At 42.7% G+C, this 24,699-nt stretch overlaps 1 protein-coding gene across 1 annotated transcript in view; it reads left to right on the top strand.

Annotated features, from left to right (window-relative positions):
* Nucleotides 1–7,780: 7,780 nt before the first annotated feature.
* Nucleotides 7,781–24,699, top strand: part of ADIPOR2 (adiponectin receptor 2) — a 43,121-nt gene continuing 26,202 nt past the window's right edge. The window contains exon 1 of the mRNA XM_009482304.2: nt 7,781–7,835. The gene's annotated coding sequence lies outside the window, so the exon portion shown is untranslated. The remainder of the gene's footprint in view (nt 7,836–24,699) is intronic.

The following is a 24,699-nucleotide window of genomic DNA, read 5'->3' on the forward strand; positions in this document are numbered from 1 at the left end:
TCAGCTGACGCAGACACAGAACATCCCAAGGAGACCTTGGGAAATACCTTCCAGCGACTAAAGGGCATCTCTCAAGCGTCTGTCACAAGGTTTTCCGGAACCTGCTGCTTATATGGACATTCACGTTCATTTAGCTTTTGTTTAACTACATTTCAGGTTAAACAGAGTCTAGGAGATACTCTATGAAATCAAGTTCACTGAATGGCAGGCTCTGAAGGAACTGTCGTATGACAGACAGTGAGCAGATACGCATGTAATATTGGATCCCCTTCTCCTCAAAGGTAGACTCTGGCTATGTCTGATCCATGGGACCCAGAGATGTGTCCCATCTCCTTGGTCCAGGTGTGTATGCTGGCCATTTCCTGACTCCCTGCCAGGGCGGCGCAGGCACCAATACCCCGTGTGCAAAGTCTGATGGACGCAGAGACTGTTGAGTGGGTAGCCTGTCCCAGCTCCAGCTCCAGCCCCAGTGTAGATAGCTGGTGGCTTTGGGACTGGGCCACGTCGTGAGCATACCAGCTCGGAAGTCTAAATATAACTGGCCTCAAAGATAAGCAAAACAGATTTCTGTGGCCAACAGGACACATCTCAGAAAGGGCAAAAAGAATCCTGGTCAGCCATTGTAAATCCCCAAATAACAATAATAAAAAAACCCCAGTATAATACAATGATCACAGCATACTCATGCCTTCCATCCAGCAACATTTTCCTGCAGGGCCTGAAGCTGTTACTATACTTTTGGGACATGGTTTAGTCTAGTCTACCCTTAATTGGTTTAGTGTGGACTTGGTAATGTTAGGTCAATGGTTGGACTGGATGATCTTCAAGGTCTTTTCCAACCTAAACGATTCTATGATTCTATACCCTCTTGTTTCTTAGCTCTGTTTAAATGAGAGTTGAAATCTACTTTTTTGCATTAGGATTCAAAAAGGCATGACCTACTCATAGCATTTCCTCAAAGAGAGAAAAGGAAACAAACAGTAGGGTCAGGAGTTGTCCCTGAGAGCAGGGATAAAACGCAGCAGCCATAAAACGCAGTGCTAAATAATTGCCCTGTGACACTCAGGTTGGGCACCTGCCCTAAGTGTCACAGCTACCTCTCCACGCTGCCCGCCCGAAGGAAGCTGGGCCTGATGGCCCCATGGTACCAGCACCAGCTCTGACTGCTTGGAACCTGGTGGCTGCAGCAAGCACCAGCCCTCAGCAGCGTCAGGGAGCGTGCGGTGAGGGTCAGGCCCTCCGTGCTTTGGGAGGGGAAGACGACTCTGATAAGGAAGGAAATACAAAGAGAATGAGCAGGCACTGCTTTACCGCTTCCTCAGGCCCTTTCCCCATTAGTGCTGCCGCATGGTGCTGTCACATGGTGGCAGCCATCCTGGGGAATTCAGAAGGGAGCCGCTCAAGTATGTTTGCCAATAGAGATGAAACAGTTTAAAGGCTTGCAGCAATAAGGCATATCCTGGGGAAAAAAAACAAAAAACCAACCAAAAAAAAACCCCCAAGAGGTCCAGGCTCTTCCTTACCCTAGGGCAGTTTTATTCTGAATCATAATTTGTCTTTTGGCTCTTCCTAGAGTGCCATATAGTTGTGTCAGTCCGTCGCATGACTGTAAGAGCACGGTGGTCACGCGGGATGGGCAGGATGAGGTGTTGCCATGCAGGGACACACTACAATCCTGCCTTTCGGGGCCGGGGGGTGGGGGGGGGAAGATGTGGGGTAGACCCAGTGTCACTTAATGACTGTCACAGTCACTGTGCTGGAGCTAATTGTAGCCCTGCCTTGTTCACAGCCCCAGGGAGCTGCATAAGTGCTTCGCCATTACCTTTCTTGGGCTGAGAAAACATTGAGAGCAGGTTTTTAGAGTGGTAGCCCTCTGTGATTCACCGCGAAGAGTCTGGCCAGTCTCCGTTTCATTTACCACAGGCAAATTCGTTCTCTCTTGCTCGGAAACAACAACAGAGTTAACTAATGACCTGCCAACTTTCACAAAGCACAGGGCTATGTATTTAGGACAAAAATGTTCAGCGATGGAATTAAGGCAATGAACATTTTATATTAATGCTACGATTTCTAGGAATGATCTACAAATGACCAGGAAGTATGTAACTCAGTTCTTTTTTTAAAATGTGTCTTTCTGAATGGTTTGCCCCGTATGGCAGAGCACAGCTTTCCTTTTTGATTTCCAGGCTCTCGAACCAGAATAAACCACCCTAATTCCTTTTATTTAATATTTAATGAAACAGTATTCCTAGCTCAATTTCCCTCTTAATTGGCTGAGCACATGTTACGGTGACAGGAAATGACAGATGAAAATGACATGCAGTTTTTATATATATTTTTCGTCAACGGAGCTCAAAATATTTTAAAATCATTAGCGCCATTTTACATATGAAATACTGAAAGACGGGGCAGGAAATAACTTCAGCTGACCAGCACAGGGTGGAGCCAGAGCAGGCACTGCAGCTGCTGCTCTCTGCGCTGCTGCCTGACGGCTGTCAAAATACATTTTGATTGATGAGAGAAACTGTACATGCATGTAATAATGCAACTGTGATGTTCAGTAACTACCTTGGTCCGTTCGCAATAGTAAAGATTTTAGCGAATGAGTGAGATGTGACATATTTTAAAGGAGACAATAGGGAATCATAGTTTTATAAACAGTTTTAAGGAATGGCCAGTATGTATTTAATGTTGGTGGGTATTAGGGATCAAAACATTTCAAATATTAATTTATAAGGATAATTTTTCTTCCATTCACTACCTTGTTCACAGTCACCGGTTTGAGCTAAAATTTCTGGGCGCGGGTACAAGCATATTGGAGTGTGGCTCAGCAAAGCACTAAAGCGTGTAGAGCCACACAAGCTACACAAGTCTTCCCAGGTCAGCCAATTGTTCTTGGCAGTTCAAGATTGTCCTCTAAGGACAATCTCTAACGATAGTCTTTCTATAGCGTTTTGACTACTCTCACTGCACAACATGGAGGCTTAGAGTTTCCACCATTTTCCCCAAGGACACGATTTCTGAAGCCGAGATCTCCATGTAGATTTTCCTGCTGTTCTCCCTACGCTTCCCATTACTTGACAGAGGAACTTCTTGTTCTCTTTGGTGTTGCCCCTCCGTGCCTCTACATCAGACACAGGTGTTTGGGCCCTGTCACAAGAGCCAGGCTTCCCAGATGCCTCCAGCAGCATCACGCCTGCTAACTCCATCTGGTTTTCGTCACCTCTCTGGTGTTGCACGGGCTGCGGCCTCCTCGCCCCGGAGCGGGCAGGTCAGTCCCTAGCCTTAAACCCGGGCCCAGCGGGGCCTCTTCCCCCCTCAGCAGGACCTGGGGCAGCTGCCGCGGCCCCCGGGGACGCTTCCCGTCCCCCCGCCGCAGCGAGTGTCACGATGTCTCTCCCAGCCCGGATGGCTCCATGCGGTCACCACGGGTGGCCCCTCTGGGGCCTCTTGCCATCACGCCTGCCGGAAGGGCTGCGTGGCCTGGTGTTTCCTGTGACACCATTTGCTGTAGGAGAGGGTGACGCTCCGCCGCCTGCTCGGGGCCCAGAGGAAGCGGCGGCACAGGAGAAACCCCCCCCACCCTGGGAGGCGGAGAGGGACGCGCTGCTAGGCCCCCCGCTCCGCCACCAACCGCCCCGCCGGCAACCGCCCCGCACGCGCCAGCCCGCGCCAGCGGAGAACAAAAGCCCGCGCAAGCGTCACTCGCTTCCCTCAGCCAATCAGCGCCGGCTCCTGCCGGCGGCGGGGAGGAAGGGGGGGGGGAGGGGGGAGCCGCACCCCGCCCCTGCCCCGCCTGCGCGGCCCGGGCCGGAAGGGGCGCCCGCTGCGCCTGCGCGTGCCGCCGGCGGCGGCGGCCCCTTCCTGCCTACATTCCCCCGCAAGGCTCGCGGCCGCCTTCCCGCGCTGCCTTGCGGCGCGCCGTGCGCAGGCGCGGTGGGGTGTCCCGCATTGGCGGCGGCCGCCTCGTGCGATGGTGATGCTCTAGGGCAGGGAGGAGACGACCAGGCCGGGGAGGCGGCGGCAGCGGTTGCCGCAGGAGGGGGGCGGCGCGGCGCGGCGCGGGGCGGCGGGCAGCACCTCGCGGGCGGCGGGGCGGGCGCCGCGGCCGTTGCCAGGTGAGTGCCCGGCGGGCCCCGCTCCTCACCGGAGGGGCTCCGCGGCCTGGCCGCCGCCCGAGGAGCCCGGGGGTCCCGGCCCGGGGCCGGGCGGCTGCCCGCTCGGTGGGGCGGCGAGGGTGGGTGGGTGTGGGGGGGCGGCGGCGGCTCCTTCCCTCCCGCCGCTCCCCGGGAACGGCGGTGGGGCGGGGGCCGCGGCTGCCCCGGCGCGGGTGGGTGGCCGGGGTGTTGGGGGAAGGCCGGCGGTGGCCGGGGCCGGGTTTTGTCGGCGCGGCGGGGAGCGGGCACGGCGGGCGGCTGGCCGGGGGCAGGAGTGAGCCGGGCTTGTGGTCAGGGTGTTTGCTTAGGGGCGCGAAGGAGCGCTTGGAAATGCTCGGCTGGAGGAGGCTTTAGGCCAGTGAAGCACTCGCTCTAAGTGGGTCAAGAGCACTGTAAGTGGGTCTTGTTTGTAGCCTTCTGTACACTTGTTGCTTGTCAGGACAGGGAAATCGGCTGCTGCTCCTACAGTCTTTTTACGGAGGCGATAATAACTCCTGAGCTTGCACAATATGGGAACCCTGCCGTGTGCGTGTATCTATAAACACTGGAGTTATCAACAGTAAATAATGTACATATTAGACACTAGTGTAACCACAATTTGTATATTCCCAAGTGGCAGTCAAATAAACTTTTTTAAAAGTTGGGGGGTTTTGAGGGTGGTGTTTTTGTGTGTGTGGTTTTTTTTTTCTTGAGAGAATCAGGTATTCATCTCTTGTTTGCTTAGAATGAGCAACAAAGATGTTGAAACATATGGTAATCGACTAGAAAACAAAGAAGATATGACAGCTGTTGTTCTTACTGAGCTTTTCGGGCAGTGCTGGTTTCTTTTTGTGTCTGTCTTAGCCTTACAAGTCAGGTGACTTAGGGGCTTTAGTAAATGTGTGTGTTAGCATATGTTTAAGAAAACTGTTAATATTATAACTTGCTTGACATGCAGGCTTTGTGACTTCACGTGTGTAAACTGTCGTATGCACCTGTCGCATAGCAGAAAAGCTTTTAGATATTATTTCTTATTGAAAGATACGTTTTCTTCCTCGTGCAGCGTTGATGTTCTCCAGGCAGTTGAATCGTCTTCTGTATCACAACTGTGCTGTGTATTTTTTAAAATGGACCGGGTTTTATACAGTTGGCCAGGTCCTCTGGGCAAACCCTTCTGGGCATAATCTGGTTTTCAAGAGTTGAGGTCTTAACGTGTAATTTAAGTTCTTGTTTTCTCTCCCGTGCTGTAGTCAGTGTCAGGGAGTATTAAATTCCTGGTTATGTCCCGGCCGTGGTGTTCACAGATCTGGAAGCCAGTGAAGAGCTGCGTACTGCACAGTCCTCTCTCTGAGTTACATTGTAAAATCCTCAGCTTTCATTTTTGTAGCATTTCAGTAGGAAGGTGCTTGCTTTCTACCAAACCTTAATGAGACTGCTTCAAATTTGGTGGTAGCTTCTGTAACAGAGGAAAATATGTTTATGATCGACAGAACTAGATGTTGTGTCATGGAATTATGGGTGCAGCGTGGTCATAAAACACAGCCTGTCTTCCTTGTTATCTTCAGCTGTGAGCTAATACTGTTTATAGAAGAAAGGAGGTGATCCTGTGGGGGTACTAGCCAGTTCCAGTTATGAAGATTTTATGCTGTGGTTCTTATGTTATAGAGATAACTTATGTGTAAACTTCAGTTGTACTGTGACACTTGTGAAGACTGAGTTTGTGTTAGTAGGCAACTCGAAAGAAGTTCATTCTTGTGTTGGAAGTGTAAGATTAGTTGATTAACATATGGAAGAGACTCCCTTGTCTGAGCCAATGACTGAATATGGTTAAATAAGCCTGTGTATAAGGTTGTTGGCAGCTTCCTGGTGAAAAACATGGAGAATAGTTAGTTGCTAATGTGGAAAACTGAATTGGAATTAGTGATAGAAGAGTTAAAAGCTGCATCTCAGCTCTGTCCAGGTTTTCAAAATTATGCTTTCTGAGTATAGATCAGATATGAAAAAATCATCTGGTGTGAAGGAAAAGAGCATATTCTTGGCATACTTCTTAAGCAAAACCTTTCATGGTGAAAATTCCTTCAACAGATTCTTATCTGCTCTATGTATGTTCTCAAACGTAAATATAAAATGTGATAGGTGTAGGAGCTTAAATTGTATCAGGCCTTCAAGAGAGCCAGACACAAACAAAGGGCTCCCCCTTACCCCTGCCCAGCAGCCGCCCCAGTCTTTATGCCGATGGAGTTGTATCAGTGCTATTGAACTGGTGGCATTACTGCGAGTTTGCCCAAGTGACTAGTGAGCAGTGGTTTTGGCAGTTGTGGGTGAGATTCAGACTTGAAGCCTGACTCCTGGGTTACAGGGTAAAAAGGCTGGAGTTTGAAAAACCTGCGCTAGCTCTAGGCAAGAGTTTCTGTTGATTTGTCATGAAGGAAAATTAATGGGAATTGGCAGGGCATGTAATGCCAGTGATTTTAATGCTTGGATCTCTGTTGTTATCTTATGTCTTCAGTTGTATGTTCAAGGAACTGTGTCAAGCATTCATGTATGAAGACGCTCAATAATTAGACGCTAAAAATTTGGCAAGTTTTACAGGTGTCTGGTTGTATAACTGTATTGTCCAACACACTGTGCAAAGAAACAAGGCTTGCTTTCGTCAGTGGGAGATGCTGTCTGTGCATGAGGAAAATCTTGATAAAGAAACTTCAGGAGGTTGTTGGATTATTATGCCATCGGCAATTCAAATGCTTAAATAGAAGTAGTTCTGAAATGGAAATAGCAGTTTTGAGTATTTATGATTTGAAAGTGTCTGTGTCTGACTCATTCAGTGAATTTTCTGGCAGACGGTGTCGGTAGATTTGAAAAGACATTACAGAAGATAATGGTAGTGATTATGAAAAAGTATTTAGGACAGTGTTTAAGGGGAAGACTTACTTTAAACTGTATTGCTCTCCGATAAAACTTGTTTTAAATGCCTTATCCTTTCTACAAGACATTGTATTTCAGTTGGTTGTACTTAATGATGTGACAGGCTGCCTTTGCTTTTTAAACCAATATGTTTGTCAAGACAAGTTCAATAAAGAAACTGGTTTTCAATAACTAAGAATATGGAGACAAACAAGGTGCTAGTTCTGCTGCTTCAGAAAACAGATTTCTGAAAACATTTTTGACTTTCACTTGTTTATTTGAATATGCTCCTACTACCAGAACATTCTGCTTTTGAAGTAGGATGCTGCAGATCGGTATGTAAACTAATAAGAAGCAGGAGGTGAGTTGTTTCCATGTAGTTCCTGTTGCAGTGCTTTAAAAAGAATGACCTGCTGCCTTCTGTATGGCAATAGCTAGGAGTGAGAGATTCAGACTTTTATCATCAGGTAACTGTAAAACTGAGCTGGAGTTTTAACTTGCCAGTGATTACACATATTTTCTGGAAAGTTCGTCTCAATGGTTTGACATAAAAATAAAATCTTCATCTTAGTCCAGTTTGAAGATGAACCTCAAGGTTTCCTTTCAGGGCACAGTGACGATCTTTTTGTGTACAGAAGACTGCTCACCACATTGCGATGTGGCCTCCGGTGAGGTGATAAGCAGACAGCCTCTCTCAGGAAGGGAGGTGCCACAGCTGAAGGGAGGTGCCACAGCTTGTACTGCTGCTGAGAAGTAGCAAAGAACTTGAAGCAAGGAGGTGTTGGCAAAATTAAGGTACTCAAAATTTTGAAGAGGAAATATTATATATTTAATACCAATTTGATTTAGCATGATTTTCAATTATAACTTCTTTTGAATTTTCTGAACCTCAAGGAAATATCTGTCCTTCACTGTTTTTTGTTAAGTGGCATGTTTGAGTTATGATATGGCCAGGGTAGGAAGAAAATGACTGTCTAGGTTTATTTTTATTTTTTTTATTTGTAGCCTAATGGTCTCTTGAGCAGATGAAATATGTTGTAGGGATGATGGGTATAAAATAAAATTAGATGGCAGTTGTATTTGTTGTTGCATGTAGCCACGATTACTCTTGTATTCTAGAATTACAGATCTGCTGCTCTGTTAGTGGAGGAGAGAGTCTCTTTTTTCTGGCTGTGCAGGATTGTTTGCCCTTCTGTGAACTGTACGTATGTCAGCAAATGTTTCAGGACTTCTCAGGGCTGCCTTATGGTTAAATTGCTTCCTGAAAGGGTGTATTCAAATGTATAGGTAGATATAAGGTTCACAGGACACGTAATTGTCAGCATAGAAAAATTCGCAGCATGCTTCAGATGGATTTCAGTAGCTGTGAAAATGCGATGGATTCTGCTGGGATGTGCCAGCTGCTGTAGCTCTGTGAGCAGGACTAATTAAGCCCTTGTGAGAACAGAAAATAGTCAGGCACTATTTACAGGAAGTAAGTGTTGGAACAGGCAAAGCTATAATCATTGGCTCTAAGGTACCTTTAGACAGCAGTAAGCAAGAGAGTAGACAATTTACTTGCAGAATGGGTTGAAAGTCAAGTCTGAATACTTAAAATGGGTATGGCAGAACACTGCCAGCAGATCTAAGTACATCGCAAACTTCTGTTGGGGCGTGCTGTGGGAGAGGCTACTTCCCTTTTTTGCCCTGTCTCTTCTTACTGACAGTATTTTATCTCAAAATGGTTAGCGTTCATGTTTCCTCATCTGATGCTGAAAACCAAACTTATACTAGATATAGATGTCATAATGTTACAGTGTTGCCTGCATTTGAATAGGTCATGTAAAAGTCTAGCTGTCTTTGCTGAAGTGAATTGTTGTTTTTCTAAATGTAGCTATGATCATCTGCATATATTCAAAGGTAAGGTGTGGCTAGGCTGACTTACCATAAGTACGCCAAAGCTGTTTTTCATCTCTGTTCATCCAATTTTCCTCCTCCTCTTCTTAACCAAATTAAATGCTCTTTTCCCCAACCTGTTTGGTTCCATCTGCTTAGAGGATTGCAGAGACTGCCATTCCTTGTTTGAAGCCAAGGTCAATTGTGCTGCTCTGTTTAGGTCTAGAGGATGATAATTTATATGCTACAGATTTTGTTAGGAGATCACTGGGTGTGCTAAGCAGTTCTCCTACAGCTTTTAGGTAAGGGTTATTTTGTTGGTAGGAATCTTTAGTGGGCTTTTCTCTACTTTAATGACAGCACTCTGGTGAGGTTCCTGTTTTAGCTCCTTACTGATGGATATGTTTCTTGCTTGACTAGTATGATTTTCTCAAAATGTTGTCATTAGTGTGTCTTAGTAAATTGAATGTTTATGGATATTTGAATAAACAGGCTGTTGTTCTGGTGGGAACATGCCATAGACCTTCTTGCCATATGAAACGTTTTCTTCACATAATTCTGCAGACTATTAAAGGCACTTATTTGTGCTCTTTTGATTTCTTGTGCAAACTACTTGGTGTGTGATACTAGGTTTTGGGACCTGTTACCATGATAAGGACTTCAAGCCAACATATGTCTATACATTGTTTCTGAGCTTTTGTAAAATGCAGAACTTCTGATGAAAATGGAATAATTGAATTGAGGCAGTAAAAGCTGCCTTATGAGAGCAAATATCACCTCTGGCTTCTTAGATTAAATCTGAATGGTAAAATTCCTTTAGCTAGTAGTGAAATTCCTTTAGCTATTATTTAACTCCTGCTTGTTCTAGAAATACTTGTATCTCTGTCTCCCAGTCTGCAGTGGGAGCTGTTTTAAAAAGCCGTGCGGTGTGAAGCTAAGTACAGCTGAGACTGGCTGTACTCTCAGTCCTGAGAGCATTGGCAAGCTTTTACCTGCAGGGAAAGGGATTGTAGCATTTGGAACAAAGAAGTGGGTGGCTAGTAGGACTAGAGAGGAAGAGCCAGTATGCATTTTGGCTTCTCTCAGCTGGCAGTTTACGTATGCTTTTGTTACGAAGAATACTGCACTGCATTTCCTAGTGGGCTGCTCCTGAGATTTAATGGTTGCCATTCCCTGGTGTAAACTGAAGGGTGTACTTTTTCTGTTTTCCTAATGTTTTAATTTATGTCTTGCTCTCCTCGGCTGGTGGAATTTGTGGGCCTGCATTACTTGGATAAATACCAGTACTGTGGAGATAAGTTAGTGGTGGTGGAACAGCATATAGCAATTGCAAGGCTGATAACAGCCATGTTCCGCTGTTCTCAATATCAGTCTTTTAGGCAAATTGTTGTTGTGGTTTTTTTTTTTTTTTTTAATGGAGCATGACTGTAGAAGTAAAAGGAAGAGCCTATTGAGAATTCTTATTAAAGTGGCTATGTGACAAAGTGCCAACTATTGGCTTTCTGCCTGCTGTACCTTCAGTGGGGAATGAAATGGATTATTTTCTGAGAAGGGTGTCCTAAGAGTTGAGAAAAGCATAACAAAGTCAACAAAAGCTTTACTTAGTGGTTTTCTGACCTTTATATAGTCCAAGCTAAGAGGAGGATGCTGAAAAAAGGCTTATGTCCTGATGATCTTAATGTCCATGGCTAAGTGCAACTGCTCTTTGATTTCCTGCTCTGTGACCTTTTAATAATTGGCAATCATATGAATTCTGCAGCGTTACAGAAATAGTTCAATAATGGATGTGTTAGAAAAATCCTTTCCTTTTTGTGAGCTTCACTAATGCAGTGAAGGAAGTTGCTAGGTAGCTTAGACTTGACTTGTAAGATATTTCTTAAGGGGCAATTTTCAAGTATGTTTTTGGTATAGAAGCGGAATACTAAATTTCTCTGACGACCTGATAATTGTGACTTATTCATTTTGCTCCTATGAGGGATATAAAGGAATAGTTTTTGGTGGTGTTTTTTTAGGTTATCTTCCAGAAACGCAAAGTGTAATTTGTCAAAACCTCCTTCTCTTTTATTAGGATTTTCATAGGTGTTCTGGTATTCTTATATCAACTAGGACTGTAGAGAAGGAAGATCAATAGTAGAACATTAAAACTTTTTGGGTTACAAAAATCCAATGTTTGACTCAGTAGGAAGTGACTTGTTGCTAAAATAATTGAGAAAATGTGTCTTGGTTTTAGCTACCGTATATGTAAAACTCTTCTAATTTGGCCTTGATCCTATACTCTGCAGTTTAAAGGTAGAATATTTCCTGCCTTCTGCCATGAAGGCAAACTCAGAATTAATCAGGTTAAGCTGGTCCTTGATAGAGAGTGAGAGAGGCTGACCAAGTTTCACAGCACTTGCATAAATGTTTCTGTCCAAAACATCTAACTAGCATGTGATGCTGTTGAAAATGCCAGTTATGTCAACTGATTTGGAAAGACTCCAGTATACGGGTCAGTGTAGGGAAAGGGAGATGATACACAAGATTGTCCGAGACAATACTGAAAAATCTCAAATATTCAGATCAGGTTAGGGTTGATGTTACAGTACAGCTCTGCATGACTGTGGGTAACCTAGGTCTGCTTTGGGTTTTGAGCAGCAGTCTTAAAATGCCATTGGAAGAGTGGTACAAGATGCTCTCAGAAGGACATTAGTTTTTCATTCTTCTATGGAAGCCCTTTCCAGCTGACTTTTTCTGTTATTAGTTAACCGGTTCAAATACCCCCTTGTTACACATCACAGTAAAGTCATTGTGAAAAACAAAGCGTGAGCGCAGAACCCATGACTGTTTTCCTCTGAAAACTCATGTCTTGGCTCTGTTTCAATAGTTCATTATTATGTAAGTGCCTGAGGGCTTATCTGCCTGCAAGACTCATATGAATGTTTTGTGTAGACTAAGGTCATTCTTGAAAAGGTACAATTCCACATTCCTGTTCTTTTAGCATCAAGTATGATGTGTCCAGTAGTTCTTGTAGTACCACCTGAAATCTTATTACCTTTTGAGAGGCTTTATCCTGTGTAGAGATTAAAACTCCCTTAAAACTCAGTGCTCCCTTCTTGGGAGATCCTGTTCTGAGGTAACAGAATATTTGAACACTTTCTCGTTTCAAGCCAAAGGCACTCCTGAATTGGGTGGTAATCTAAGTTGTGTCTTTGTAATAAACGAACAGTTTATAAGCATATTATTTGTTACCACGTTCAAAGTCACAGGTAACAGTGGTGGTATTTGGGGCTGACCAAAGCATAGTTGCATAATTCCTATCGTAGAATGACATTTAGTCATACTAATGATGGAGTAATTGAGAATTACTGGCACTTAAAATTAATTACTAGGCAGACATAAAAAGGAAAGGTGTAGAATGTATGCATTACTGCTGCTTGCATTGGAGACAGCTTCTTCAGGGGATGTGACAGGTAACAGACCTGTATCAGCATATTGTGCTGATGGTGATCTGGTCGCTAAGCAAACATGCAGGATGTGTATGCTAGAACTGCTTCTCTTCAGTGATTGTCCAACTGTCGTTACTCGTCTTTGAACTTTCGATTTGATCGTTCTGAAAATCTTGGATCATCTGGTAAGTGGTCTGGAGAATTGGTTATACTAGGAGGCAAGAGGTCTGTTAGTGAAAACAAATTCTGCTTTCTGTTGGAAATACTGAATAAGGAAGCCATATAACTTGAAGGCTTTAAACTGTTGGGTGTAAGACTTCATATAGAAATATTACCAGGACTTACTGAACATAATGTTACACATGTAGTGGTTGAGCCAGCTTTTCTGTCTTATGTATTACTTGCAGTATGGATGAAGTAGGTTATATAACTTGCAAACCTTCTCTCCTCTGCTGGAGTGCAATGAATGTCAGTTTGAAGCTGGCATGTGAGTGCTGTCTGCTTTACAACTTCAGTGACACAAGATCCTAAGATAAACTCAGCCTTCATTTAGTGAAAATTTTAGGCTCTAACAACATGCCATGAAGTGAGGCAGAGAAAATGGAAATAGATTACAGGAAAAGTCTTCTGCATTCCTTGCTGTTTTCATGCTGTAATATTTAAGTCATAGCGGATCTCTCCCAAGCTCTGATTTCAAACTCCCATGTGGACCAAAAGCAACATTGTATATGGCTTGACTAACTTTAAGTGACCTGGGGTAGATTAACATAGGGATTAATGTATTTGACAGTAATAAATCAGTTTTAATAAGTACTGAGGCAGAGATTTGTTTGGCAGAGAGTTTGAATAAAATACAGTATCTGGAGTTACATTGCACATTTTATGGAGAATGATGTAGCTGAGGTGGTTAAAAAATTTCCTGCTTTCCTTGGTTTTGTGCTGATGCATCTTTATACAATTCAGCTGGAACAATGTGGATTAAGTCAAAGTTGTTATCTTGGTGAGCGAGCCTACAAAAATCAAAGGATTCTAATTTAAATGGAATGCATGCATTTTGTCATCCACTGTAAATGTTTAATAGCTGCTGTATAGCATGTATACTCTAAGGATTTTTTTTTCTCCTCTGTCTGTGTGTGTATATTATCTAGTTTTAAGCTAACTTAGAGAAACAGCCTTCATGTTGATTTCACATCCTTGTAGGAGTCTTGGGCTGTAACCTTCCCAAGCTTGAATACAAGCTTCAAGAACCAGTGACAAGTTTGAGGTGAGAGAAATTGAGCTGTGCTTCCTCATAAGTAGCACAGCTATTCGTCAGAGAGCAGTAACAAATTAGAGATTAGGAATACTGGGTGTTTTGGGGAAATGTATTTTAATGATTAAGATAACTGCTGTTAAGGTAACTCCACAGGCAAGGTACAAGATCTGTTTGTTTCATTGTTCTAAGTTGTATTTCTCAGGACCCAGGCTTACAAGAAATTTGTATGTTTCTGAAATGAGGTGACACTTAATGTGACAAACTTGGCTTCCAAGTTGGAGTTGATAGTTGAGGTGAGTGCTAGGTACCTGCATGAGAGTATAAACCTGTCAGAGGCAGGACTTGAACTAGTCATTCCTTTTCCCCTTCAGGAGGGAAACTATAACCTTGCATTGGGTATTTGGTAGGGTTGGTTTTCTGTGGGTGGGTTTTTTGTTTTTTGTTTTTTTTTTTTTCTTTTTTTCAGGTTTGTGTCATGTTTGTTTTGGGGTTTTTTGTGGTTTGTTTTTTTGTTTGTTTTTTCTTAAACCTTTGTTCTTACTGTTCCAACTTTGGCAATGGAAATCAATGACATCAAATTGCTGTATGACAGTTTAAACACTTCATGGAAGAAGGTAAAAACAATTCATGGAAGAAGGTAAACATCATGGTTGGTGGTTAACAGATTTTATCTGATCCATATGTAAGAATCAAAATTGGGGCACACTGAGTGTTTTGATTTCCTTGAATCTCTGGAAAAAGGTGAGTCATTCCATTGAAACTTGGAATTCCAGAATAGCTATAACACAAACCAGGCTGGGTCAAACTAGAAATCCCTGGAGCTCAGGATCTACCTTCATTATGGAGCTGCTGCTTAAGCTTCTGCCCCATGAGACTCTCTGACCGCTCTCTTGTGTGTAACCCAAGTAGGCTGCATGATACCGACCCAGTCTGCCTTCAAGCCGTGCTACTACTTGCTCAGTTTTCTTGTCCTTGTGTCCCACCCATGCACAAAGTGACAAGACCCCCTGCCTGAATTAGAGACACCAAGAAGCTTTGGGCTGGCTTGTGCGCAGCAGATTCTGTGTTTCACTGGGGATAAGTTGATGGGTAGTGTGAGAGTTGTGCTATGGGTGTGTTCATGGTACGGTTCCTTTGACGCGCCCCCCTGCTGCAGGATGAAATCCTGACGTGCGTACGCCAAATGGGCCAGGTTGCAGCGCTGCTTACTGAGCCTTTGACTGTGCTTTGTCCCTAACCTTTCTATTTATACCCTTTGAGTCTGAAGCCCAGCCAAGTTGCAGGACCACCTACTGGTCCCAGCCAAGATGGCCATTCAGGGGAGAGGGAACAAACTTGGAAAATGAGATTCTGGCAGCTATAGGGTTTTTCTATTCCCTTGTCCTCTTATATAAGTTGCTGGCCAGAGCGTCTCAGGGTACTGCCTACTGGCTTCTTGGATGCCTTTGGGGAGTTACTGGCATTGTTAGGGTGCTTTGCCTGGTGTCCCTGAGAAATTTTCTGTTTCGACCCTCATCCTTTCTTCTGCGGGGTTTTTCATTTTCTGTCTCATGATCATTTGACTTCTTCCTTGTTTTGTTTTGTTTTTATTCATTAGGCCCCTTGCTGTCCTTCCTTAGAGAGGACTCTAAGGTTTTAGCAAGGATGCTCATCTCCTAAGGAAGAAAATAGCTTCTAAGCATTAATATCCAAGCAATATATGATAGACATGCACAGGTATTTAGGGGCTTCTAGAGCTAGAGGTGCCTTCATGTGCTTAACACCCTTTGATGGGTTTATCCTGTGCATTTGTCCAGTTTCCCTGTGAATCCTCATCCTGTAGCACGGAGTTCCAAGGATTACCTATTTGCTGTGTCAAGAATGACTTCTTTTTGTGTTTGAGGTCACCATCTGCTAACTCTGTGACCTGACCTTGGCTGACAGGCAATGCTTGGTATTTTCACTTTTTTCTCATTGTTTTGGGTGGTGGTGCTGTTGTTGTAGACATGAAGATTGGGAAACCTTGTGCTATGTTGAAATCTTACTGGAATTTTAAGCGGTCGGCTCTGGTTTTAAATAAAACTGTCTTTGCTATTGCAAAGCAAATCCTTTCTCAAATCATACAGTAAATGTGTCAAATGTGATGTAAAACATCTGAACTATTGCTGATTAACTAGCACATGATAAAAATAGATATTGGGTTTTGTATTTCATAAACGCAAGGCTTGTGTCACTTTGTACTCTTGTTTCCTTAGCTACAGCTGCTTGCTTGTCTATATAGGCTGGGACTTGCCTGGTTATCTGGGCAGGCCAGTTGCCCTCCAAGATTTTACTTCTGTTCTCTTCTAACATACTAAATTCACAACACTGATAACTGACTTTTCTTAGGACTTAAAATCTGTCAGTGTCTACTTTTTTTCCAAAAGCATGCATGCCACTACTGTGCTGTCGATACTGGAAGAACCTTTCATGCTTTTCATAACAGTATACCTGGGGATTTTAGAAGTGGATGAGGCAGTGCTTATGCTCTGTTTACATCTGACCCCTGTGTAGAGTTCTCAGATAGGTTTCCAAGTACATCTTTGGCATACAGATTAGCGGTCGGCTCCTACGTGTAGCACTCGGTCTCTACAGAGAAGCTTGACCTTCATTTTCTCAGTATTGATGATAGCTGTCTGTGCACATCAGATGAATTTGAAGTGCTGTGTTGTGTCTGAGTTGCAGCCACAGATGGGGTAGTTAGTCTTTGCATCAAAATTATACTAGATACCTTATTTTTCTTACAGAAAGAGAACAAACTTATACTGGAATGAGATCCCTTATTTACCAACTCCATTGACAGTAGGTGTTGTGACAGCATAAAATATTTTTTTCTTCTTTCCAAAATAGTTTATCTGAATAGTTCTACATGTATTAACACCCCTTACAGATGGCAGTTGGGCTAGAGTAAGAGTACCTTCAGTGAGTACTTGAAAACTAGGACAAATAACTATTCAGTAGTTTGCTGACCCAGTTCTTGCTCTCTGCTCGTGTTCCTCCTGTCTGGGCCCTTGTCCAGGAAATCAACCCAAATTCCTACTCTTTCTACTCTTAAAAGTGTGGATGCTTATCAACTTGGCCATGCTTCCTTCCTGTTCTTAGGGTTTCTTAAAGAAAGCAAGTGTCTTCTCTGATGTCTAGAACTCCTTTCTGCAAACAGAAAGTGCAGCCAGTGACTGCTTAGCTCACTGGTTTTTGTGTTTAGGTGCTGTCTTAGGACTGTATATACATGTATGAAAGGCCCTTTGGTACAAAACAACATTGACCGGGTCACCCTGGCACAAAGAGTTCCCTTTGGGGAAAGAACGTGTAACAAGTTCAGATGGCCCATTTGGTTGCTTTACCTGGGGCTGTTTCAGGCTTTGTTATTATATTGTAATTTTTCGTAACATTTAAAGACTAACAATGCTCTTCAGAGTTGCAAAATGGGAGAAGGAATGGAGGACTCCATCCATGTTGTTACATTCTTATTTATGGGCAAAGAGGAAGCACCCCTTGTGCATGTGTCTGTATATAAAAATAATGTGTGTGTAAGTAAAGCCAAGAATTTATTGTTATTTATTGTAATAGAAATCTTAACAGTCTGACTCAAGAATCATTAGTCTAGATTTAATTCTTAAAGAAAAATTAAGAAGAATATTGCAGTTAGAGTACTTACACACAGGAAAATGTTGCCGAATGCAGCTAAAATGGTAACACACACTTTCTGGTTTCTGTCCCTTCTGGAGTTACTTTCACCCTTCCATTGCTGCTCTGGGTCTTTAAGTCAGCAGCTTTGGACTGCTGGAGAGGGCAACAGGAATTTGTCAGCCTTGGGAGTCATTTGTTGGGAGGAGTATACCATTGCCTGTTTCTCCTTCTTCCCTGTAGGATCCACATGGAGTTTTTTTCTGTGTTTGCTAACATGCTCTTACACCTCTCTCCTTTCTTCATTGGTCTACAGCTCCAGGTTATGTCTGCATTTACTATAGACAGTGCCCTTTATGTATGTATGTTAGTTGCCATTTCTTTTTTATCCCTAAAGCCAGGTTTGTCCAGCTCTGCATTTTTTTTTTTTTTTAAACTATTAGTGAGTTGTTGATAGCTGTGGGGTCTCTGGTGACAGGACTGTGCCCCATCTCTTATCCCACACCTGTGCTCCTGTCTCTCCACTTCTCAGGGCCTCTGTTGTCATATTAGGCCAGTATTTCCTGACATCATTGTAAATACCTCTTTCTGTAGAGGATAAATGGAGGTTATATTACACCGAGGTAAACAAAAGTAAAATAAATTAGCCATAGACATTTAGTCTATTAGAGAGGTTGCTGTCACAGCTAAACTGAGTAAAAGGCAGGTCAAGAAAAGTTCAGACAGAGCAAGCCTGACAGGCTTCGGTCTTAAGGCCTTGAGGCTCAGTATGGAGCTTATGGCCTGCTGCTAGCTCAGGTAGTGCTGTATTACAGGGCTAGATGGTTATGATTCCCCCTGTTCAATGTCCATGATTGCTGCCTGTCACTCATGAGGCCAGGAAGGGTGTTGCAAACCCTCCTATGACTTAAGGCTCCTGAGCAGGACCAAGCAAAGGATCCTGGAGGCATCCTCTCTTTTCTATCTTCTCTTGCCTTGTGGTGACCTGTGTAGGTTTGAGGGTAGCCAGTAGTGCTTTATTGTGTTATATAGCCATCATTGCTTAGTGTAAGTGCTTCACATAAGTCTTGTGTTTTCTTTTATGAATTTTATAATAACAGTAAATGCTGTATTCTATGCATGATAAAGGCAACCTGGATGTCTAACTCCAACTTCTTCTGTCTGATGTGAAATTACAGTTTTATTTCTGTTTTGTAATAAGATATTTTTGAAAGTGTAAATATTGTGTCTATTTCCTTTGAGGAATTTTTTGCTTGATCGCCTGTTGTCACTATCTTCTGTTGCGAGTTATCTACTGGAAATAGTTTGACATAACAAAATAATCTTTATTTTCCTTTCATGGTGCGGATTGTCATTCATCCAATGTTACAGCCAGTCCTCAATTTTACTAAACACGCAGTGTAGCTCTGTTATCAAAGTGTGTATTGCAATTACGTGCTTCAAAGTAGGGACAATATATTTTTCACTAGAAGTATATAGAAGTGAAGTGCTCCTCATTGCCACAGCTCGCTCACAGCATTTTTTTTAGACAACTCCAGTGCGTGTTTGGGGGGCTTTGTTGTTGTGGGTTTGGTTTTTTGGTGGGTTTTTAAATTTTTTTTTTTGAGTTGGAAGAGACATGGATCACTTCTTCCCCCCCACCCCCCACCCTGGTATGGTTATCCGAATGCATCAATAAGTGATACTAAGTCATACAAAACACCTAATGTGTATGTTCCCTAAATGCTTCCTGGTTACTTGAAAATTAATTTGGAGCATGTTTACGGTCTTAAACTGTTCCAAACTTAAAATTTAAACTAGCATAGCTGTGCTGATTAGGCTGCAGCTATGCGAGCAAAAACCTCTGCAGGGAACATATTTGTACTAGCAAAAATTGTGATGTCAAGGTGGTAAAACAAACCACAGCAAGATGACTCTGTGTCTTGGTTCAGGTCCTGTAGATGTGTTTTGAGTTAAAGCTACATCCCTACTTAAAGGGCTTGCATGTATACAGATAATAATTTTGGTTCTTAGAATTTTAGCAGTAATCTTGCAGAGTATCATGAGTAGACTGTGGGTGTTTTGCCATCTCTCCTTAGTTATAGGACAGTAGAAAGTAAAAGATTAACTTAACGGTTCTGCTTTTGAATTATGTCAATAATGTATTGTGGTATCGGTGTCCTTGGTCTTGTTTCAGAATTCGAGATGATTTCAAATAATGTTACCAGGAAAGAAATGCATATCTGAAAGAGTGGTACTAAATGGTAGAGGAGACTAAAAGTTCACTTCAGCTTATTTCTTAACTCTCAACAATGATTATCTTTTAAAAACCAAATTATTCTCTGGCTACTGCATTAAGGAGGTTGAGATACATAGCTAATCATTAGCTTCACCTGGTCTTGTCTAGAACTTCAGCCATTTGACTGACTCTGCTTCTGACTGACATAAATTAAGTGCAGTCTAGTTACAGGAGAGCTCTCTCTTTTGCTTGAGTTTTGGTGGTTAAGAAAGTATCTGAAAAAGATGCTGCACTACTTTTCTGATTTTAGGCTGCTACAATGCTGTGGGTGTGGATGTTGGTTATTCCTACAGTGTTCTTGTAACATTTTTGCTGCAGAAAAGTAGCAAATTTTTAGAGTTGTCTGACTTGTGGCAAAACAACATGTTTTTTGAGGAGAGGAACAGAGACTGTTTTCAGCTGAAGAAATTGTTGAACATAAGTAAAGGAGTTAAGTTTTCTTTGTTCTTACTTTTTACAAATACAAGAATGCAAACATATTTTGTAGACCAAACCTGTCAGCCACAAAATAAAATGCTGACGAGCAAGCTCACAACCTCATGAATAAAGCATTTCAAGATTATCAGCAAAACTATAAAGTTAGGTGCTTCTGAAAACTGGGAAGAGTGTGATGGTCAGCCTTTTGCAACCAAGCTTCTGAGATCCTGACCACTGTATTAAAATTGGTAATCTTGGTAAGTTGTGTGGTTTGCTATGCCAGGTGTGGTCTGCAGCTGGTCAACAGGTCATAATAAAGGCCGCGGTATGTACATATATGACATTAAAGGCTTGGGCGAACAGATAACTGCCAGTCCTTAACAAGTTAGGAAAATACTGCCTATAAAATACCTAAAGAATTAAAATCTTTGGTGCGTGGTCCTACCCTTTCTGTCATGTTGTCCACACTGCTTCTCTGACAGTGTATTGAGCCAATTCAGTTTGCTAGTTTGATAGAAAACAATCATCTCATTCTCCTCCCTGGGTTAATATCTTTCCAGACTGCCACCTGGAATGGGTTGTGACAAACACCAGAGTGCCTGTGGCAGGGCAGTGATGAGAAGTGGAGCTGTTTGATGCCCACCCAGCGAAGAGTGGGCCTGCCCCCTCTCAGCACCAGCCAGCCCTTAAACCTGCACAGTGGTGGCATCTAAGAAAAGAGGTGTCCAAGCAACCCAGTAAGAAGCACTGAGGGCAACTGTCTTAAATGCTTTCCTCCTTGAAGTCTGCAGCCTAAAACACGTGTATTCCTCTTTGGTTTTAAAAGTGAGGTGGTAGTGTTTGTTTTTGTACAGTTGCTCCAGGTATTGAAGCATTTTCTTGAGTTGCAAAAGATCTCGCTTCAGTTTCTAGAGAGATTCAAACCCATGCTTCTTAGGAGGAGAGTTGTACCTGCCAGGGTAGAGGAATGTTTGCTCTCTGGATTGCTGCTGTTGTAAATGACACCAAGATCAGTCTCATGCAAAGATCCTCTGTGTAGAGGGGTTAAATGAATGTAATTTCAGTTTAGTAGTCTAGCCCTGGATTTTAGTGCCTGCTCCTAAGACTTTGGTTTCTTCATCTTCACCCAACAGTTCTGTGAATTGGATGTCCTTGAGGCAGCAGCTAAAAGGATGTGTCCTAAATTTTCACTTAAGAGGGAAGTAATGTCTAATTTCAGTCTCTCACTCTTAGACGGTCTGTGATCCAAAGTGTTACTAACAAAAACCAACTGCATCTTTTTGTTGTTGGCAACTGTGAAGTAAGTTGGTGTGAGTTAGTAACATGCCATAGAAATAGAAACATAAAAGGGCACAAAGACGGAATGTTTCTCACTTGGAGAAACCGAGCCATTTAATGAAAAAATGAACCAAAAGCAAACTTCCCAGGACTGGGCTGTGGATTTTTGTGGAACCTGATGTGAAAAGAACTTGAACTCCTGTTCCTTGTTCTGTACTGCTTTTGTGGCAATTCTCTTGGTTTTGGTTTATTGAAGACTAAAACTAATTTACAGCAGTCATCCAGTCTGTAACAACCGGACATTGTGCACTGGGGGTGGGCTAACCTCTGACATAACGCTTAACCCGGTTACAAAACTGGGGTCCAATTTGCAGTACAAATTGGACAAGTGTTGTAACAATGTAACGGTATCCTCTGAAATGGAAGCATTTGGTTAATGTAGGCAGGCTGCTGGCTTGTTCCCTTTCTTTGGATCCAAATGCATCAGAATGTGCTTGATTGTTTGCCTCTGCAGCCTGCTGTGAAATAGCTTAGCCTGAAGTGTCCAGTGACAGTTTACAAGTTACAAAGACAGCTTTTTGGCCACTGACCCTCTGCGGGAGTCTAATCTTTGTTTTGTAGATGTCTCTTTATCTAGGGGAAATTACATCTAAGAGAAGAGGTGCCGGATTGCTTCCTCATTGTTCCTTATTGTTAAAGATGACCTCCAAAGAATTTTTACAACCTGATTCATACTTTTCTTTTAGGGTACATTGAGAAAACAAGGTTTTCTGTGATTTTCGTTCTTCCCCCGTTCATATATAGCCTTGTTTGCTTTGTTGTTGGCTGTAGTTTTGGAGAATATTTGGAATGTTGCTGTGGACGTGTAACTCCTTAATTGAAAAAGACAGCTCAATCACTGGAAGACTCTAAGGGGGGGCAGGGGAGGGGAAGGATAAAAATCCCTTATTTCAAGTTAATACTCTTACATCTTTCAACGTTACTGTTTCAACTTTTTAGCTGTGGCCTTCTAACTTAGGGGCCAATCACAAATCTACTTAAAATGTATGGATTTCTTATCTCTTCTGTTTTGCCTTATGCATAATGAAAAAAGCAGCCAAACAGTGGATACCCCATATAGTTAATAAGTGACCCAGCATGGGTTAGCTAGGCTGCATGTATGCATGACACACAACAGCAGTCTTAACTCGTGACACAGCGCTTGCTGTTTGACTTCCTCTTTCTCTTTCCCTTAACCAAACTGTATACACCTGCCTTGCATTGGCACTGGACCAGGGTGCCACGCAGGCAGAAAGTCATAGAAGACGGCCCCCCCACCCCCAGAAAAACCCAAAGCACAAAACCCAACACCTTGCCAACAGCTCACTGTTGATGAACTCATTTGAGCATCAGTACTGGTGCTAGGGAGTAAGGGAGCCAGATGGGCAATAGGATGATGACAGTGTCACCTGAGAATAATTTAAGCTTCTGGGTGATGTTACTGAATACTGTTGGTGTTACTATACCATTTGGGAGGGACTACTTGTGACAGAACCTCCCTACCAGAAGATAGTAGTAGAAGTACAATGTGCCAAGAAAGCTACGTTTTATTTAGTATACCTTATTTCAGTCAAGGTAGCCAGAATCAACTATTTTACAGGCAAAAAAATCCCCTCCATCACTGTATATAAGCTGTGTTCTTATCACGAACAATCTGCCCATGGATTGTACTGGAGGTGCTTTGCCATTTGTACCTGTGCTAACAGTTCTGGAAATGGAGTCTTGCCTATTTTGTTACTAAGGCCTAGTCTAAACAACTTTGGATTTGGTGAAGTTATTCAACCCATAGGTGGTTTACTGTTCAATTAGCTTTGCCATTCTACTGGCATGGATGTAGCTGGCCAACTAGTGATGCTGTTGTAGCTGTGATGGTACATGGACACAGGCAAGGCAAAGTTTGTAGGTTGAGATGGTATCTCGTAGAAGACTTTTCAGGTACTCAAGCCCTTCATTAAACGTTAATGTTCTGAGAAATGATGTAGCCTGAAATTTTCATGATGACCTTTTGTTCTTTTGATAACTAAGCTCTGTTAGGGAGAATGAGCTAATTTTACGAGGATTTGTCTAGTATGTATACATTGCGTATTGTAGCTTAATGGATGCTTTGAAGAGGATTAGCAAGGAAAGAGCATACAGTGGATGCCATTGCCTTCCTGAACAGCATAGTTTCTGTCAGAAAGGCTGTTGGATCAATGAGAGGAGAATGGAGGGAGATGCAATTTTTCATTCTTCTGAATACCAGCTACAGACGGAATGAAATACCTTTGAAGGGATCATTCTTGTGCTGCTTATAGGAGGAACATACTGAGAAGAGTTGCATGCTGGAAGGATTGCTTTGCTTAGGGGTAGTGGGAGGTAGTCTGACTGTCTGGGACTGTGTTTTATCCTAAAAAGGGAATGACAGATCTCTTAAATTTAACTACAAATGCTAGCCTTGGTGTGCTTGCTTTGTTTTGCTACTATGTGGCATTGTTTAGCTTAGGTAGACAACCACTCCTCATGCCAGGTGAATTCTGGGAGGTTAGAAGGGCTGTATCACTTATCCAGGGGAATAGCCAGGAAGATCGTGCAAAGAATAGTACTGTCATCCTGTGGTGCCTAAGTTTGTGTAACTACTCTTTCCTTGTCATCTTGCAGAGTGAAGCAGTGTCCTAAATATGCTGTAAGCGTGGATGTTGACTCCTCTGACATTGCACAATTGCGGTGAACTGCTGAAACAGTATTGCCTTCTGATTCTGTTTTCAGAAAGATGATGAGTGTCTGTCCACAGCCTGAAACTGTGGGGTTGACTACTTCTAAGTGGGGTGGTGTGAGCAGCAGGGAGTGATGACCACTTAGGCTATTGTAGGTTGTGTGGTGGCAGCAGCATATTAAGTCGACTAATGGAATACTACATTTTGTGTTTATAGGTTGTGTTTAGAACAATGACAGTATTAAACTGGTAAGTCCTTTCTAAAAGCTGACAGCCTTCAGAATATTTCTATATTTAAAAAAAAAAAACCCAAAACAACAAACAACTAACCAAACTGTAGATGCTTTTCTCAGCTGATTTTAAACACAGCAGGAACTCACTGATTGATCTAGATGCTGATATTATGCTTATTATGTATGTAATCATTAAGTAGATTTTAAGTTGTACATGGCAACTTCCTCTTTAAGTGGAAGTTAATTTTAATGAAAGCTTTTAGTTTGTTGCATGCTACAAAAATGTTAAAGGACTTACGTATAAGATTTATAATCTCAGCAAAACACAAAACAGTCTCTTCCAAGACCTCACGTGTTCTATAGCGTTCCACTTTCTAGTTTTTGTTTTCATCAACTGCCTAGTCTTAGAGACAGAATGGGACAATAAATCTTTTCACAATGTTTCAACCATCGTCTTCTGGCTAGATGCTACTGACTATACTTAGACTTCCTATTCTCTTAGGAAAAGGTCATCCTAGTCAT

Source organism: Pelecanus crispus, chromosome 1 (genome assembly GCF_030463565.1).
Source record: "Pelecanus crispus isolate bPelCri1 chromosome 1, bPelCri1.pri, whole genome shotgun sequence".
Classification (NCBI taxonomy): domain Eukaryota; kingdom Metazoa; phylum Chordata; class Aves; order Pelecaniformes; family Pelecanidae; genus Pelecanus; species Pelecanus crispus.